Source organism: Schistocerca nitens, chromosome 3, assembly GCF_023898315.1.
Source record: "Schistocerca nitens isolate TAMUIC-IGC-003100 chromosome 3, iqSchNite1.1, whole genome shotgun sequence".
Taxonomy (NCBI): Eukaryota; Metazoa; Arthropoda; class Insecta; order Orthoptera; family Acrididae; genus Schistocerca; species Schistocerca nitens.
In genome coordinates this window covers 314,254,758-314,275,239 of record NC_064616.1, presented here as the reverse complement: position 1 = coordinate 314,275,239, position 20,482 = coordinate 314,254,758, and positions in this window count along the sequence as shown.

The window sequence follows — 20,482 nt, the reverse complement described above, 5'->3', positions numbered from 1 at the left end:
CCATCATTTCAGAATGATATTTTCACTCTGCAGCAGAGTGTGCACTGATATGAAGAGCTTCTGTAAAACTGGTATGAAAATTCCAAGGAGAGCTTCTGTAAAGTTTGGAAGGTAGGAGACTAGGTACTGGCAGAAGTAAACCTGTGAGGACGGGGCGTGAGTCGTGCCTGGGTAGCTCGGTTGGTACAGCACTTGCCCACGAAAGGCAAAGGTCCCGAGTTCGAGTCTCGGTCCGGCACACAGTTTTAATCTGCCAGGAAGTTTCAGCTCATCATTTTTCCTCAAAACGCTTCTGAGAACTTTTCAGTCAAAACACATACACACCTTGTATTTAATGCTATGTGACTGATAGTCACTCGAGATGTCTGCGTGTTGCGACGAATACAGACACAAAACGCGCCTAGGACAGCCGAATGTGTCGGCGAGGGCCAAGCATTGCTATCGTAATTGCAGATCAACAGTGAATGAAAACTCGAGGATCCTAGCCTTAATTTTTTCTTCCTGACACTGTATCAGAGTGAGAGCTAAGCCCATTGTCACTACGAAGGATACCAATGTGAGTGATTGTGATACTAATTTCAGTGTAGCCTGCGGTGCTGCTCCTGTAGCGGTCAAACAGATAGGAAAAGAAATAACTTTAGCTGTATGGCAGAGCATCTACGTAGTAACCACTTGTGGTTCTTCCTACATCCATCTTTAGACAGACCGGGGGACACCATTTGCATTTAAAAGCCATGCTTTATTTTCTATTGGCTTCGTCTCAACAGTTAACCATCTTCGGGCCCTTTCTGCGATGTGCTGATTGTTGAAGTTTATTATTACTGTCACTTAAATAATTTTAATCTTGTTTACTGTAAATTTGCGCGTTTGTCCCTTTAACAAGAAGTGTATCGCAGAAGTGGCCTGAAGATCGTGCACTGAAGCACCAACATGATAATAAATAAAGCAAGATCTTAAGTACAGCTGCAGAATCCATACATATTCCAGAAAATTTGCGGTTCTGGCCACGAGCGCAGCTGCTGACGTTAGAACTGTTGGTGATGTATACTAGTATGCATCAAACGTTGGTGCCGTTTCCGGACACGCGACAGCGGCAGTTTGCTCCCGTCATGGCGCATGCGCAGCTTCTAGGCGTATACATAGGGTGACGACTTGTCCGGAAAACGTGGTATCTGGGGAATACTCAGGGAAACTGAATTTATTAGAAAATTCAGGAAAGTCTTAATGAATTCTGAAATATTCAGTGAATTCTGCAGGGAGAGTTGAACAGTTCGTTGATGGGAAGAAATGTGCTGATTCAGTTAGTTACAAATCACGTTGAGATTCTGCGCCGGTGGAAAAAAAAAAAAAAAAAAAAAAAAACCGTTGTGAAGTCACGTACGGAAGGGTGAGGAAGTGCTTTGCATTGTTGCAATGTTTGTTTCTCGATCGCTGCCACTTCCGAAGCGTTTGCATACTCTTTGTTATTGTCCGTCGTTTCTCGGACTAAAGGGCTGTTTTCCAATGCACATTTCTTAGTGTGATGGGTTTAATGTGCGTGTGTTAATTTGTCACGTAGTTGTGAATTCGTCATCAAATGCAAGTTTTTTTAATTCTCTCCAGTTCAAGGCAAAAGCGTATGTAGCAAAACCTCATCCCACCAATATGTTTAATAGAAATGCGACTTAAAAAACGAAGCTCTGGCAATCTGTGACCAAGAACAGATAGCGTGAACTCAGTTGCATGGGAAACGGATATGGAGACTCGCCGATATTCGAGTCACGTTCGCGCCAAAGTTTTTGTTTCAGTTAAAGCATAGAATTGTATCCAGCATACACTCCGCAATACATAATCTTGTGTATTTCTTCTGTTACTCTTAGCTTTATTTAAACATTAAGATATGACATGAACTCCTTACAGACGTAAACGACCACTACGTTTCGTACATGATAATAATACTAACGGCAGTAACATAGTGTGTGTCCAGCGGTTGGTTGTTGGATTTGGGGGAGGGGACCAAACAGCGAGGTCATCGGTCGCATCGGATTAGGGAAGGAAGTCGGCCGTGCTCTTTCAAAAGAACCATCCCGACATTTGCCTCAAGCGATTTAGGAAAATCACGGAAAACCTAAATCAGGATGGCCAGCAGCGGGTTTGAACCGTCGTCCTTCAAAATGCGAGTCCAGTGTGCTAACCACTGCGCCACCTTCTTCGGTTGTATCCAATGAGGTACAAAAAACACAACAGGTAGGCTACACTAGCTTGCAAATTTTGCTGCGCACAATAATTCCATTCTGTACGTTTGACGTCCAGGCTAATCATTACAGAGTCGGTATGTATACGTATGAGCAACGTCCACTTTAGAGATGATGTTCAAAGCGACAACGTTACATTTGCAGACACTTCGTCCCTCGCTGGATCATACTTTGCTGGACTCTTCGCGACACATCTGAATCCACCAATTCCAAAGCGGCACGCTGGTGAGCTATTAGGTCGTGTGGAGTACTATAAACTTTAAGTGTCCCCATAAATAGAAATCTGGTGGATTAAGGTCCGGAAACGTGGAGGCTAGAACATAGGGCCTCCAGGATCAGTTCATTTTCCTGGAAATGCTTCATTTAAATACACACATTCATTCCAAAGTGTGACGGTGTACCGTCATGTTGAAACCATAGCGGTCGCTGCACACCAGCAGGTGGAACGTTTTCTAATGCGCCAGGCGAAGTATTGCAAAGAAATGTAAGATACGGGAGCGCATTCAGAGAACCCAAAAGCACTCTTCCACGATTGAAACCCACAAGTTGATGCCAGAGTGTTCCCGAAAGCCACGTTCACGGGTGACGTGTGGGTTGTGTTTCGACCAATAATAGCTGTTGTGGTGGTTGAAAATAGCTTCACGAGTGAAGCTAAATTCGTCAGTCCATATCGCATTATTTATGAAATGTTCGATGTATTTTACTTGATGTAAAAATCATTCATAAAAGTGCTTGTCGAATGCGGTCTTTTGGCCGGTGGTGTTGAGTTAACGTTCAACGATATGGATGCAAATCTTCATCGTGCAAACACTATAACGACCAGTCTTTGAGATGTCTGGAACTGCCTTGCATTACCACGCGTGCTTAGCCGAGGTGATTGGTAAACGGCTTTAAGAATCGCGTCCTGTGTGTATGGAATATACACGTATCTAGTCTTCGGACGACCTGTGTCTATTAGATGTGGACGATAATGGCCGTTTTCCTGAAAGCGTTACTCCAGCCGATGGAAAACATTCTTACCGGGGTGATGCCTTTGAGGGTACCATGAAACATAGGCATGGGCAGCAGCAGCAGCAGCAGCAGGAGCGGCTTGGTTATTGGATGCACCCAGCCCCAAAAGCACATCGATCTATTCATCGTTTGTGTACTCCATCGGGAAGCTGCCCTACATGATGGTAGCAGATATGGCTGGTCTCTGGGCGGTTAGTAGACACACACATGTAGTTTATTGGATCCCACTGTCATGTGACAGGCTATTGTTCTGCTTATAAACGACAACAAGGGAAAAGACGTCTAAAAAATAAAAAAGGAAACTGATGAGTATGTGTATGTGGGTTCGATATCCCAGCAGTCTACTCAGTGAGCTACGACGGCTGGTACCGTACTGCGGTTTGATACATGTTTCTTCGCACATTCCGATGCGCTCCACAATGTGACAGTGTTGCCAACTCCTCGTTTTCATACGTGTGTTTTCAACATGCACCTGATATGATTTTGCTAGATAAGCTTTTGCTTTAATCTGGGTGAGGAATCGCCTGCCGACTTCCAAGCGTGGCATTTTTTCTTCACCCTGTATACAAGGGATATTCGGAAAGTAAGCTCCGATCGGTCAAGGAATGGAAACGACTATGAAAATCTAATAAAGCTTTGCACATATGTGTTCGACGGTGACTCTAGTATGCCTGTTGGTTACATAACTTCGCTCTTTTCAGTTCTGAGTGCATGGTGAGCACATAAAGATGCGTAGAAAATAGTGTCTCTCGCCAACTATGAGGTCCTGGTGAGAAATTTCGCCTGATGTTACGCAGCCCACATTACAGAACTGTCATATGGTTCCTAGTTTGTGACAATTCTCGGTCGCAATCTGCATTGGTAACGAAAATGCTCCTGCAGCGTTTGCGATGGGCAAGTGTTTGATCACCCGAACAACAGCCCGTAAATGGCTCCCTCTGTGTTTCATCTCTGCTCACATTAACTACTGCCTATGAAGACAACATTTTCGCATAGACAACGAGCCAGCCCGCATCTCGTGGTCGTGCGGTGGCGTTCTCGCTTCCCACGCCCGGGTTCCCGGGTTCGATTCCCGGTGGGGTCAGGGATTTTCTCTGCCTCGTGATGGCTGGGTGTTGTGTGCTGTCCTTAGGTTAGTTAGGTTTAAGTAGTTCTCAGTTCTAGGGGACTTATGACCACAGCAGTTGAGTCCCATAGTGCTCAGAGCCATTTTTTTAGACAACGAGCTATAGATGAGCGTAGAGAATTGGCGGGAAGTATAGGCGGCTACCTTCTATGACGAGGATATTGGAAAGTTGATACAACGCTACGACAAATGTCTAAGTCGGTGTAGTGACTACGTAGAGCAGTGGCTGGAAACTGCAGTTAACTGTTGCAGATAAAATATTTCTGATTTTCAAAGTGGTTTTATTTCGCGATCAATCGGAACTTATTTTCTGAATAGCCCTAGTATTTTGTCGATTAGCAGTGAATATTCAGGCTTCTGTTCTTTTCCTACAAAGTTCGCGACTTACTCGCAATGTAATGCTTATGACTATACAGGGAAGAGTGTCCAATTTGAAACAGAATGCGTCGTCGCTGTCACCGTCTTTTGATATTAAATTCCAATGACTACAGTTCGAAAGGTGTTCCTGCGAGGATGAGAGGAGAAGGAATTTCCAAGGGCGTCAAGAGCTTGCAACTGAAGGAATAGTAGATAAAACTGTAAATCCGAGCCTAATTTGGAATAATCACAAATAAATGAGGGAAATAAAAGGTAATAAAATAAAACTTGCTCTCACACACAACAAAAATTGCCTTACTGAAATTTAGAATTTCTATCTTTTGACGGAAGAGAGTCGCCGCCACGAATTTCAGCATTTCACGCATATCAGCGCAGATACCGGAAACTGCTTAACAAACCCATCAGTGACTAAACAGAGGTTCCGGGCAGCTGTATCGATAACATACTGCGCTACACACATGATCTAGCGAATACTCGAAGACTGTGTTGGCTGAGATCCTTTACGTTCTCGCCGATGATGAGGCACTTCTTTTTCGGGAGGAACGTTGTTCAAATCCCCGTTCGTCTACTCAGATTTAAGTAACCATTGCTCATCTGAAGCAGGCAAGCAAATCAGATGTCGCGCTGTAACACAGTCATGAAATGAATTACGAAGTGATGCCTGTCTCGCGGGAAGCTGATGAGAACGTCGAAAAACCATCGAGATGCAAAACGCAGCGTGTAGGAGCTAGTGTCCAACTGGGCTATAAACAGCTGCACGTCACTAACACCTTTGGTCGCCAACATTCCTGTACGTACAAACATAAACACACATACTAGGCCTATATATTATTTTCTCTAATATTATTATCGCAGCAACAAATTAATGGCGCTCTAAAGCTCGAGTGCTGACCACAGTTTTCGCAAAGTTTCCTTTCAGCCTGTACTAGTAATACCTAGTCGATTATTCCCAATTGAGAAGCTCTTCTGTGGGATATGGCCGAAACAGACGAAGAGATCTACAATGGCCCAGCCCAAAGATTGATATCTTCAAACAAAAAGAAGAATAACAGTTAGTCCGCCCGTAAACCTGGCCGTAGGTACGAAAGTAACGTGTATTAATCAGACGTCATAAGTAGTTTATTCTTTTCACCATGTTGCAGAACCGCGTCCTTCTACATATGGGTGCAATAAATGAATACTGCAAAAATTATTGCATCTACAAAGAAATAGTCGCATCCTGTCAGTCAATTAGAGAAACCCTAAGTTGTCAGTGACAGTCAGAGGTTAGAAACGCATTAAGAGAGTGCTACTGTGCGGGACGTCTACCGGATTCATCAATTTTCGCCAGTGGATAAGAGCATGCATTACAGGCCACCATGCGTCGTGGTATAAAGTGCAATAAGACCAAAAGCAAAGACGTTAAATCAGTCCTTCCCATCTATATGCCGATTAAGATAAGAAATCTAATCGGGAGAACTGAAAAATTGCTGAGCACACTGGGTAAATTTACCCCTCAATTTCTTTTATTTCATTAAATTTATTAAGACAGATATTTCAAAGTTCCCTTAAATAGGTCTCTAGTGATTTCCAAATGGACGTGATGTGATTTATGACCTTCACTTATCATTTTGAACCCATTATCAAGTGACTCAGTAGCGCGATACATATCAAGGTAAAACGCCAACTGCAGAACAAACGCTCAAGAGTTATCAAGATTATGTTGACTCTCTCAGAAACAAAAGATTTTCATTCCTCGTGAGCTACTCTCGACTAAGTGGTCCACAAGAAGATTCAGAAAAGTGTACATGGGGGAAGTAATACCAGATCTCTGAGCTCCTGTCTTGTGACAGCTTCCATTACAATCCCTAAACATAACATGTGCCACAAACATAAAAAAAACATCACCTACTTCTACATCTATACACCATCAGCCATCTTGTGGCGTGTGGCGGAGGCTACTTTGTGTACCACTGTCACATTCCCCTTTTCCTGTTCCACTCGTGGGAAGAACGATTGCTGGTAAGCCTCCGCGTGAGGTCGAATCTCTCTCATTTTACCTTTATGGTCTTTTCGCGAGATATACACAAGGGGAAGCAATATGTTTGGTGATTCTTCTAATAACATACGCTTTGAGAACTACAACTACAAACCACATCATGATACAGAACGCCTTTCTTGCAGTGTCTGCCACTGTAATTGGCTGTACATCACCGTGATGCTTTCGTACTCAGTAAATTAGCCTGTAATGAAACGAGGTGCTCTTCTTTGGATATTCTCTATTTCCTCTAAGAAACCCATCTGGTAAGGGTCCTGACAAGGAATATTGAAGTACTGGACGAAAGGGGGCTCCATAAGCTACCTTCTTTGAGTGAGCTACATTTACTGATGATTCTTCCTGTGATTCTAAGTCTGGCATCTACCCTACCTGGATAAATATTATGTGGCCTTTCCACTTTAAGTCGCTCTGTACGCGTACTCATTGATATTTTATGGATGCAACTCGTTCCACTGATTGTTCTGCAATCGTGTAATCATACGATAATGGTTCTTTCTGCTCTTTTATACGCAACACGTTACATTTGCTTGTGTTAAAGGTCAACTGATATTACCTGCACCAAGGGGCAATCATCTGCAGGCCTTACTGCATTTCGTTACAATTTTCTAGCGTTGCAACTACTGCATATGCAGGAACATTATCCGCGAAAAAACAGATGGAACTTCCAGCGTTATCCACTAGGTCATTCACATACAAGATGTTAGGGGTGTAAGTGCAGATATTGTGGTCATTGCTACCTTAAACGGTAGCTACTTCAGTGTGTTAGTTGTTTTTTCTCTGCGTCTAACAGTCTTGCCGCAAACATGTGACATAATGAATACCTAAGGTTTAGTCCTAATTGCACCAGCAATACGGTCAGTATAGACTAATCGTTTTGCGTCTACGCATCCACACCTAACCTGCTGCCCAGGGGAAAATAAAATATGCAATAATGGATTGCTCTTGCTACTTGGGCTTCGACGAACTAACCAACCTAAAAACATGCTGCTCATAATAGCTATAATTATTAGCTTGCAAATGAAGTAAATACTGATGTAATGTTGCTCAGTACACCGTCCTCAGCCACCAATAAAAATATCTGAACCTATCCCGTAACACTCTGTATGTTGTGAAAAGTAATGGTCCTATAAGACTCCCCTGGAGTATGCCCGATGTTACTTTTACTTGAGCACATTTCTCTCCATTGAGAATAACATACTGTCTTTTGTTTGCTATAAACTCTTCAAAGTGGTCTGATACTCGGTACAAAAAGACTTCATTCATTAGGCGGTACTATGGAACTGTGTCAAGCGTCTGCCAGTAGTAAAGGAACGCAGTATCAACTTAGGAGCTGACAGCTTTGTGGTTCTCGTGGACGAGCGGAGCAAGTTGAACTTCACATGACCTTTGATTTAGAACCATTATTGTCTCCTAAACAAGACAGTTTCAGTCTTCGGAAGGGTTATAATATGAGAGCATATTGCATGTTCCAAAATTCTGACATTGGTTGATATCAGAGACACAGGCCTATAGTTTTGAACATCTGTTCGACAATCCTTCTTGAAATTGCAAATGACTTGCACTTGTTTCCAAACATAAGGAATGCTTTGCTCCTCCAGCGACTTCCGGTACACTGCTGCTGGAAGAGGAGTAAGTTCTTTCGCATACGCCACGTAGAATCGTACTAGTATCTCGTCAGTTCCAGTGGATTTTCGTTTGCTGAGCGATTTCAGTTTGTTATAAGACCGATTTTTACGATACATTCACATAACGCATATAAACTCATAATGAAAGGATCGTTTGATTGGAACATTTCATCAACGTCGAGGAACATGATAACAAACAGTACTAGTGATTGTCAGCAATTGACTCATGTAACCTTACTCTTCAGCTACTCCTGATGCAGATTTGCATGCCTTGTATAAATGAGAGGGTGTTGAAATCATTCTGGACGTTATATAAACACACGAACTGGTAGAAACTAGTAGCAGGCAAAGTTGCTCCAAGCTATTTTGTGAAAGGACATTCGAGGGAGGTGCTGGTAAATAGCCCATGGGCCGGAAAGTGCTTTGTATTTGCTTTACCGGGGCATCCAAGGAGACCCTGCTGCAAAAGTGTTTACAACCCCAGAAAGATGGAGGAGGAGAAACGTTTTAGCAGTAGTAACTATTGTGCGCGAAAGAAGCAAGCTACGTTTTTCTCCATGAAAGCTCTGGACGCCACAGATAGACGTATTGAAAATGGAACGCATGACATGCCACTGGATGTGTTGAATTAACGAAAAACTAAATGTGTACTCGATATAAAAATCACAGGGATTGCCTCAAATAAAAATAAAAAGGGGTTAGACAAGTTTAGCTGTGTTGATGAGGACCATCTTATTAGTCAAAGAGTGAGGTGGAGAGTGAAACAACATTTCCTTTGCAAAATGTTAGAACGCACGTTATTGGTTAACCAAAGAGGGGATAGCCCGGGGAATGGGATTAACATGTTCTAAAGAACAATTTGATCGGCCAGTGCTGAGAAGATGCAAAGCCCAGACAATATGAATACAGTAAGAGACGCAAAACGCAGCAGTGCGAGGTTGCCTTGTAGAAAACATCGATCAAAAATCACTTCATCAGAGACTTCACCTTCAACTTTCACATCGGAGTCTTCTCCTGTGACTACATCATCTGATGAGAGATGCTGCAGGTCAGCTGCCGACAGAGCTGATGTAGAAACATAGAAAGAGTTCGGGCTGATTTGCACTTTGCCGTTGGCGGGAGTCGTTGGTGCCCCGGCATCTTAATTTGGCAAGGACTTCATCCCCCACCTGCAACACTATAGTGAGACCGAGTCGCAACTGTGAAACAATGTGCAGGGAAGCTAAAGGCACTTTATAACATTTCGACCAGTTGAAGCTTCACTTTGAAGACTTACACTTTTAATTTAACGAACAGTCCGCTTTCATTTAAGACCGTAGGTAAAATATTCAGAGTGTAATATACAGTAATATAAAATGTAATAAGTTGAGAGGTAATTGAAATATTTATTGACGGTGTGTTTCTACAAGTGTGGTAATTCAAAATGTTCTTTTACACACCTAATAAACCCCGATATGAGCAACATTAGTGGAACTACAGACGTATGACTTCTCTCCAAATGTTTGGAGCATCGCAGGCGTAACATGTGCGATAGCAACCTTTTATGGACGTCGAACGAGGTAACTGTAACTGCCTACTTGGTTGTCGGATTGACTTACGAGGGCTTGGCTGGAAGAACGTACGGATTAATTCAAAAGGAGCCTCCGAAACTGCGTGCTTCGCGTGATGGCTCGACATCAAAGCAAACTCCCAGTTTCTTGTAGCCGGTTGTTATGTAAGTGGAAACTCGTTAGTTGGTGGCTGTCCATACTCATGTTGTACCAGTGACGCGATACAAAGCACACAGAACACCTTCCGCTATGGAGTCCAGATGGCTACTGATTCGTGTTTAGGTGAACAAAGCGGTTACCTGCATGCACACGCGTTAACTACTCTCCAAAGCAAACATAGAAAAAATTATGAGTTATCGTACTTGCAGAAACAAACCGCCAATAAATAACTCAATTACACCTCAAGTTATTCAGTTTTATATTATTATATGTTTAGCCCGGACAACCTGCATTTCCGTCTGTAGTACTATTTTCCTTTCAGTTAACATCACGACAATCACTGGGCACTTCCCGATTGCAATTAATTTACTTGCGATATAGCCGGCCGCGGTGGTCTAGCGGTTCTGGCGCTGCAGTCCGGAACCGCGGGACTGCTACGGTCGCAGTTTCGAATCCTGCCTCGGGCATGGGTGTGTGTGATGTCCTTAGGTTAGTTAGGTTTAAGTAGTTCTAAGTTCTAGGGGACTTATGACCTAAGATGTTGAGTCCGATAGTGCTCAGAGCCATTTGAACCATTTTACTTGCGATATTATTAAGCCTTTCTTACCAACCCCATTGGTCAAATATGCCAAGATGTTTTATGTTTGTATTGACATTGTTTGTCAACTGCTTATGCATAATATTATCAGAATAAATCAAAGTAATTGCAATTCGTTTCTCATTTCATAGTTGTAGGACTTCCAATTCATTATTTTGGAGCGCGATTAATTAACATATTTCGGAGACAGAGCTCACTTTCATATGTTTATCTAAAAAATAATAACCCCAATTGAGCGACCTCTAGCTAGTTGGTTCTTCTCCCGTGGTCACTTATTTCGATATCTATCATTTTGACGTTCGTGCGACAATTTAAAGGATGTACCACAGTGCTATCTTTCTCAGTAAAACAGTTGTGACCAAAGACGTTTAGTATGTCGAACTTCTTTGTGTCAGGCAACAGCAGCCGGCCGAGACAGACGCAGCAACAAGGAAGTAACCGATTTTGTGACTTTTACGAATTCCTAAACAGGAGCGAATTTTATAATATCATATGCATGCTTTAATAGTTTAGTTTCTTGAGTTTCTGCGTGTTAATTTAATATCGAATAGCCACAGCTCTCGCGTCTTCATTTGCGTCGGAAAGTAAACCGATTTTGCGACATATTACAAGTTCCTAATCAGGAGCGAATTAATTAGTTTCACCTGAGTGCTGCGATAGTTAGGTTTTTGAATCTCCGCGTATTTAATCTAATTTATTAGACACAATTCCAGCGTTTTCGTCAGTGTCTACAGTAGAGTTCTACAGCACATGCCCATAGTCCGTTTATTAGGGTAGTTTAATTTTCCACGATACTTTAGTATGGACAGGAACTGTTGTTGTGTACGGATGCCAGCCGAGTTGGTGACACTTCGCTATCAGCTCCAGGCTGTGATGACTTCAGTTACACAGCTTGAGACTGCACAGATGGGCACCACTGTTGTAGGCCGGCCACGGGGATCCAACAGACATCCAGCATATCCAAGTCCTCCGATCGGTCCTCACCAGTGGCCAGCCCAGTTACTGCTCGCACTAAGGTTGAGCCAGCTCGTGGTCATGCGGTAGCGTTCTCGCTTCCCACGCCCGGGTTCGATTCCCGGCGGGGTCAGGGATTTACTCTGCCTCGTGATGACTGGGTGTTGTGTGCTGTCCTTAGGTTAGTTAGGTTTAAGTAGTTCTAAGTTATAGGGGACTGATGACCATAGATGTTAAGTCCCATAGTGCTCAGAGCCATTTGAACCATTTTGAACCTTAACTGTGGTCGAGTGGGAGGTCGCCCGAGGGCGTAGCAGGCAGCAAAAGACTTCCCGGGAGGCCGCAAGTAAGGCCTCCCTGGTTAGTCTGACAAACAGGTTCCAAGTGCTGTCTGTGGTTGACACTGTCGCTGAGCCAGTTACCATTGCCTGTCCTGTTTTAGAGGAAACCTCTTAGCCTGCAAGATCTGGACAATCACAGAGGGTGGGATTATTGATAGTTGAGGCTCCATCGTTAGGCACGTTCATTATGGACATGGCTGCCAAGAAGGGGAAGAAAGCCAATTTGCACTGCGTGTGCATACGGGGTGGAGTCATTCCAGATGGGGAACGGGTCCTCCCCGATGCCATGAAGAGCACAGAGTGCAGTCAACTGCAGATAGTGGCTCATGTCGGTACCAATCATGTGTGTCACTTTGGATCAGAAGAGATTCTTTCCAGTCTTGCTTGCGAGATGAAAGCAGAGCTGACCATTTGCAGCATAGTCGATAAGAGTGATTGCGGATCTCTGGTACGTAGCCGAGTGGAGGGTCTGAATCAGAGGATTAGACGGTTTTGTTACCGTGTAGGCTGCAGATTCCTCGAATTGCGCCAAAGGATGATTGGGTTTCGGCTTCCGCTGACTAGGTCAGGTGACCACAATACGCAGGAGGCGGCTACGTGGGTAGCAGGAGATGTTTGGCGTGAACTGGGCGGTTTTTTGGGTTAGAAGGCCCCGGGAAAGGGCTTCAGTTACAAAGGGTGCAGACCGAACATAGGAAGAACGTAGATACAGGAACCGTCGGTATAACAGTTGTAAATTGTCGGAGCTGTGTTGGGAAAGTACCAGAGCCCCAAGCGCTAATAGAAAGCACTGATGCTCAAATCGTTATAGGCACTGAAAGCTGGCTAAAACCAAAGATAAGCTCAGCCAAAATTTTTGCGAAGAACTTAACGATAGGCTAAACACGGTTCACGGTGGCGTGTTTGTTGCTGTTAGAAGTAGTTTAACTTGTGGCGAAATTGATGTAGATAGTTTCTGTGAGTTAGTATGGCAGACGTCATTGTTGGCAAACGGAATAAAATAATAATTGGACCCTTTTACCGACCTCCCAAGTCAGATGATACAATTGCTGAAAGGTTCAAAGGAAGCTTGAGTTTGACTTCAAACACGTACCCGACTCATACGATGATAGTTTGTGGTGACCTTAATTTACCCTCGAAAAGTTGACGTAAATACATGTTTAATTCCGGAGGTACGCATAGAACATCATCCGAAATTGTGCTAAACGCGTTCTCTGAAAATTATTTCGAGCAGTTAGTTCATGAGTCCACGCGAATAGTAAATGGTTGTGAAAACACAGCTGACCTTTTAGCAACAAATAATCCTGAGCTAATAAGGAGCATCAAAACGGATACAGGGATTAGTGAACACAGGGTTGTCGTAGGGAGATTGAATATTGTAATCCCCAAATCCTCCAAAAATAAAGGAAAAATGTACCCATTCAAAAAAGCAGATAATAGTTCACTTAACGTCTTCCTGAGAGACAATCTCCATTCCTTCCAAATTAATAATATAAGTGTAGAGCAGATGTGGCTTGAATTCAAAGAAATAGTATCGACAGCGAATTGAGAGATTTATACCAAATAAATAATCAAACAAACGACGGAGCTGATCCTCCTTGGTACACAAAACGGGTCACAACACTTGCAGAAACAACGAAAAAAACATGCCAAATTTAAACAGACACAAAAATCTCCAAGATTGGCGATCTTTTACAGAATCCCGAAATTTAGCGTGGACTTCAATGCGAGATGCTTATAATAATTTCCACAACGAAACTTTGTCTCGAAACTTGGCAGAAAATCCAAAGAGATTCCGGTCGTATGTGAATTATGCTAGCGGCAAGACAAATGGCTCTGAACACTATGGGACTTAATATGTGAGGTCATTAGTCCCCTATAACTTAGAACTACGTAAACCTAACTAACGTAAGGACATCACACACATCCATGTCCGAGGCAGGATTCGAACCTGCGACCGTAGCGGTCGCGCGGTTCCAGACTGAAGCGGCTAGAACCGCTCGGCCACAACGGCCGGCAGCGGCAAGAGACAACCAATGCCTTCTCTGGGGGATAACAATGGAGATACTATCGGGGACAGTGCTGCCAAAGCAGAGTTACAAAAGACAGCCTTCCGAAATTTAAAGATTAAAAACGATATAACTATAATTTACTTTCTAGTTATCTCCAACATGTTATATCGACAGAGGCCGTTGGTCCTCGTCTACTGTAATCTTTGACAGTAATATAGATTGCCACATCGGAATAGGACGCGGTTTCCACGACAACACTCGATGTATCTTTGCGAGTAGCAATTCCCTGTTGATTTAGCAACCTTTGGTGCATCTTCGCAGAATAGACGTTAGAGGGCAGTATACTTTTAGCTGATCTTAAACGAACTAACCTTTATAGTTTAGATTTTATGACGAATAATAATTTAACTATAACGCACTTTTTAATCCACTTCTTGTGCTTACTTAATCATAGACGTCTTTCTGATTGGCTAGCAATGATGTCACGCTCAGGACGGTGGGCGTGACCAAGCCTATTTAATAACCGTTTCCTCCTTGTCCGATTAGCAGTTATTCCAGCGTCGAGGGTCGGCGCAACTTGCTTCACGGAGTCCACCCACCGTTCTGGGTATATTTATTTATTAGTTCTATATTTTGTTATATATACTTACTGTTATAACGATCCACCTATCTGGTAATATGTTTTTTCAGAGTCTGAAGATGGTTCTGAAATAGAATCGAAACCGGTCAGCCGGCCGGAGTGGCCGTGCGGATCTAGGCGCTACAGTCTGGAGCCGAGCGACCGCTGCGGTCGCACGTTCGAATCCTGCCTCGGGCATGGATGTGTGTGACGTCCTTAGGTTAGTTAGGTTTAATTAGTTCTACGTTCTAGGCGACTGATGACCTCAGAAGTTAAGTCGCATAGTGCTCAGAGCCATTTGAAACCGGTCACTCCAATAAAAATAAAAAGTTTCGATCAAGACTGTTTTAATATTTAAATTTTAATTTTAAAGATTGCTGATAATGTTTTCAAAAATTTTATAGCCTTCCGAAACGCCTTCACAAAAGAAGACGAAGTATATACTCCAGAATTCGAATCAAAAACAGCTGCCAACATGAGTAAAAAAATGGTTCAAATGGCTCTGAGCACTATGGGACTTAACATCTTAGGTCATCAGTCCCCTAGAACTTAGAACTACTTAAACCTAAGTAACCTAAGGACATCACACACATCCATGCCCGAGGCAGGATTCGAACTTGCGACCGTAGCAGCCCCGCGGTTCCGGACTGCAGCGCTAGAACCGCACGGTCACCGCGGCCGGCCAACATGAGTAATGTAGAAATAAATATCCTCGGAGTAGTGAAGTAACTTAAATCACTTAATGAAAGCAAGTCTTCTGGTCCAGACTGTACACCAATTAGGTTCCTGTCACAGTATGTTGATGCATTAGCTCCATGCTTAACAATCATATACAACCGTTCGCTCGACGAAAGATCCGTACCCAAAGACTGGAAAGTTGCACAGGTCACACCAATGTTCAAGAAAGGTAACAGTAATCCACTAAATTACAGGCCCATATCATTAACGTCGATATACAGCAGGATTTTTGAACATATATTGTGTTCGAACATTGTAAATTACCTCGAAGAAAACTGTCTATTGACACACAGTCAACATGGATTTAGAAAACATCGTTCTTGTGAAACACATCCAGCTCTTTACTTGCATGAAGTGTTGAGTGCTATTGACGAGGGATTTCGGATTGATTCCGTATTTCTGGATTTCCGGAAGGCTTTTAACACTGTACCACAAAAGCGGCCTGTAGTGAAATTGCGTACTTATGGAATATCGTCTCAGTTATGTGATTGGATTTTTGATTTCCTGTCATAGAGGTCACAGTTCGTTGTAATTGACGAAAAGTCATCCAGTAAAATACAAATGATTTCTGGCGTTCCCCAAGGTAGTGTTATAGGCCCTTTGCTGTTCCTTATCTATATAAACGATTTGGGAGGTAATCTGGGCAACCATCTTAGGTTGTTTGCAAATGACGGTGTCATTTATCGACAAGTAAAGTCATCAGAAGATCAAAACAAATTGCAAAACGATTTAGAAAAGATATCTGTATGGTGCAAAAATTGGAAATTGACCCTAAATAAGAAAAAGTGTGAGGTCATGCACATGAGTGCTAAAAGGAATCCGTTACACTTCGGTTACACGATAAATAAGTCAAATCTAAAGGCCGTAAATTCAACTAAATATCTAGGAATTACGATTACGAACAACTTAAATTGGAAGGAACACACAGGAAATGTTGTGGGGAAGGCTAAACAAAGACTACATTTTATTGGCAGGACACTTTGAAAATGTAACATCTACTAAGGGAACTGCCTACACTACGCTTGTCCGTTCTCTTTTAGAATACTGCTGCGCGGTTTGGAACCCTTACCAGATACGATTGACGGAGTATATCGAAAAAGATCAAAGAAGGGCAGCACGTTTTGTATTATCTCGAAATAGGGGAGAGTGTGTCTCTGAAATGATACATGATTTGGAGTCAACATCATTAAAACAAAGGCGTGTTTCGTTGCGGCGCAATCCTCTCAGGAAATTCCAATCACTAACTTTCTCCTCCGAATGCGAAAATACTTTGTTGACGGCGACCTACGTAGGGAGAAACGATCACCATGATAAAATAAGGGAAATCAGAGCTTGTACGGAAAGATATAGGATTTCGTTCTTTCCGAGCGCTATACGAGGTTTGAATAATAGAGATCTGTGAATGTGGATCGATGAACCCTCTGCCAGGCACTTAAATGTGTTTTGTAGAGTAGCCATGTAGATGTAGATGTCATCTTACTTTTCTATGCCATTATAGCCACAGAGTGCCTGGAAACATGGCTTTAATTCAGTTACAGATTTAACCTAAGATCAAAACTTCTTAGGAATTTCTGTCAAGTCGGTAGATAGAATTTTACTTCTGAATTCGTTGAAAGTTTCACGCACGCCTCTCTTTAGGCTAATTTGCCTTGCCTTGCCTTGCCTTGCCTTGCCTTGCCGTTCCTTGATGTCCTCGTCCGCCGCAAAGCAAATGGGTGTCTCAGCCACAGCGTTTACCGGAAACCCACCCACACAGACGCTGCACGCTAACAGCTATCACCATCCTTCGCAGAAAAGTTATGTTCTGAGGACCTTAGTGCTTCGAGCCGAAACCGTCTCAGATTTTGAAAACTTGCCGAAGAAAGTGAGCCACTTACGGAAAGTATTCAAGGAAAACGGCTGCAACACCGCCAGAATTCGCAAACTATTTTTCCGAAAATACGTAAGCGGAAAGACTCCAAGGAGGACTCGAAGAAGTTTGCGCTCTTGCCGTTCTGTGGCTCCATAACAGGAAAGATAAGCCGGCTCCTAAAGAAGCATAAAATCGATTCGGTCTTCAGGACTCCAGCAAAAATTCGACAACTCTTGAGGCCTGTGAAAGACGACGTAGGCCTCATAACGCCAGGAGTATATAAAATACCATGTCGGTGTGGACGGTTCTATATCGGACACACTGTGCGCACTATTGAAAAGCGCTATGTACAACACGAGAGATGTTTTCGTCTACGGTACCCAGAGAAATCAGCGGTAGCAGAGCATGCACTGGAAAACGGTCATCGTATTGCATTCGACATCTATTATCACACAGACTAACAGTTTTCGGGATAGCATAATAAGAGAAGCGATAGAAATAAAAATTTGTGACAACACGCTCAATAAAGACGGCGGCCTGCAGCTAAGCACAGAGCGGGACGCGGCCATCGGAAGGTTGAAGCGGGCGCAGCTGCCGCACAACGCAAACATTACCATACATGGTGCCGGAGCGAGCACCAGTGACGTCACGAAAGGCAGCGCGGCTATATAAGGACGGCAGCAACAACCAGAAAACAGTCACCACTTGACAATGACCGAGGAGTACTCGGCCGAAAGCTCGTGGATTTTAAACCACTTGACGCGGCTGGAAGCCCGAGAAAGCTTTATTAGTACATATCGCAGTGAAACTATGGACTCCTGTAGTTATTCTTTTCATTCATTCGATGAAAGGAAAAGGATAAAATAAAACTGTACTCTTACATTATATAGCTTACGCCACACACCGTATGGTGACGTGAAGAGCTCATATGTAGATGTAAGTATAGAGTAGACTGTAATGGGCAGGAGATTTGCTTGAATTTGTTCTAGGAAGCATCCAAGCATTCGTCCCAGTGGTATAGTGCTAATAGTGCAGAAATATTACGTAGCAGTTCCTTTGGCTGAAAATCCAAGTTACCTGTTTTTTTTATAATGCAGCGAAAGCATAAAATTCTGTTGGTTGTTATAATATGTCAAATAGTGGTGGTAACTACAGAGGAATGAGTTGAATTTGACACTCTCACTGTTCTAGGCATCAATAATAACAGCACGGATTTGTCCTACATGCACATTTTACAGTCATGCACCACAAAAAAGTTACACTTCACGAACTTCACTTGCAACTCACGAGCTGTGGATGGCAATAAAATTAGTTACAGGAAGTCTATCCAATTTGTCTGCTGGATACTTCCAGGTGATTCGGAGCTAATAATACTACACTACACTTCTTGCTTCTGGCAAGGATGAAATTGGCACCAAACACGGAAGAGGAATGATCAGTGCCATAATTTTTTGGGCCAGATGTTCCTGGTTGACATGGGGTGGTATTTTTTCATTTTTTTGACAGTATTGTGCTTGCAAGTGTTTACAAATCAAAATTTAAGCCGGCCGCTGTGGCCGAACGGTTCTAGGCGCTTCAGTCCAGAACCCTGCTACGGTTGCAGGTTCGAATCCCACCTCGGGCATGGATGTGTGTTATGTCCTTAGGTTAGTTAGGTTTAGGTAGTTCTAAGTCTAGGGGACTGATGACCTCAGATGTTAAGTCCCATAGTGCTCACAGCCGTTTGAACCATTTTTTAAATCAAAACTAACAGATTGCGTCCATCCGACTGCACGCCAGTGTCGTGTTTTTAAATACATATGTCTCTTCTGATGATAAATCTAGCGTGACTGTTTCACTTCAGGTAACTCACTAGGTCATTCCGAGAAGAGCGGCATTGGTACTGATGTCGCACATCAGTGTCTCAACTCCTCTGTGTGAATCTTAAATAATAAAACAACACCACGAATTACTGTTAATTCACTCATCACAATGAAGTTTTAAAGTGAAATGTTATGTTAATTATCTTTGTTCGTAGTAAATATACTGAAGTATTATCCTGTTTCAACCTTCGACCTTTAAATGATGTTTGTCGTTTTCTTTGCGTAGCAAGCTGTTAAGCAGTTGAAATGAATATTGTAATCTATTGAGACAGCGATAAGTGTAACCTAATTTATGTGTTGATGACACACCATTCCCCACCAGCGATCGCTTTGAGTTGTGTTGCAGCTACTCCACATGCTTCAAATTATAGCCAGATGAAATTGACCACACTGTTAAGGTGTATTGGGCAGCTGGAACTTCTATTTTTCCACGTATAAGCATGCGAACCTTTGTGATCAGATAGTCACAGACTTATTTATGCTTTTAGTGTTCCAGACTCGAAACCCAACGGTGCATCAAAGGAAGCTGCTCCATTGTCTGCGCCCAGCGCAGAATGCAGTTATAGATCAGTAATTGTGCGTGCGCCATCTGCGTTGGAACAACAGCAGTCTTCAGAACGGTATGTCCTTTCTCAGTGTTGTATGAAACTAAAATGGGCGATTAAAATTGGTTTCTGAGTGTTCTAAATGATGTCATGAAAACAGAAAAGCACATACATAATACATTTGTATGCTGTTCATGATATTAGTGTAGAAACTGTATCTTTGAGCTGATTTAAGCAATTTCGGCTTGTCTCTACTTTCATAAATGATTATTGACCAAATTACTCGAGAACTTTATTAATTCTGTTGTGTTTACGAAACAAGAAATTAAATTTTCACTGTTTAATGGAATGGAATCATCTTAATTCATCTATATCTACATAACTACTCTGCAATTCACAATTAAGTACCTGACAATGTGTTCTTCGAACCACTTTCAGACCATTTCTCTACCGTTCTACTCTCTACCAGCGCATGAGAAAAATCGACACTTAAATCTTTCCGTACGAACTCTGATTTCTCTTCTGGTTGGCGACAATATAATATTTTCGGACTCAGAGAAAAAATATTTGTGTGGCATTGTTGGCCGGGAGGCAACATCCGGAGAAGCTCGGTCGCCGGATTGCAAGTATTAATTCACTCGACGCTACGTTTGGCGACTTGCGTGTCGGTGATGACGATGAAAGGATGATCGGGAAAACACAACACCCAGTCCACAAGCGGAGAAAAGTATTAAACCCAGTAGCGAATCGAACCTGGACCCGGTGCACTGTAGGCAAACACTTTACTACTCAGCTAAGCAGACGGAGGCATTCTGAGAATAAAGTTGGTGATCGAAATTA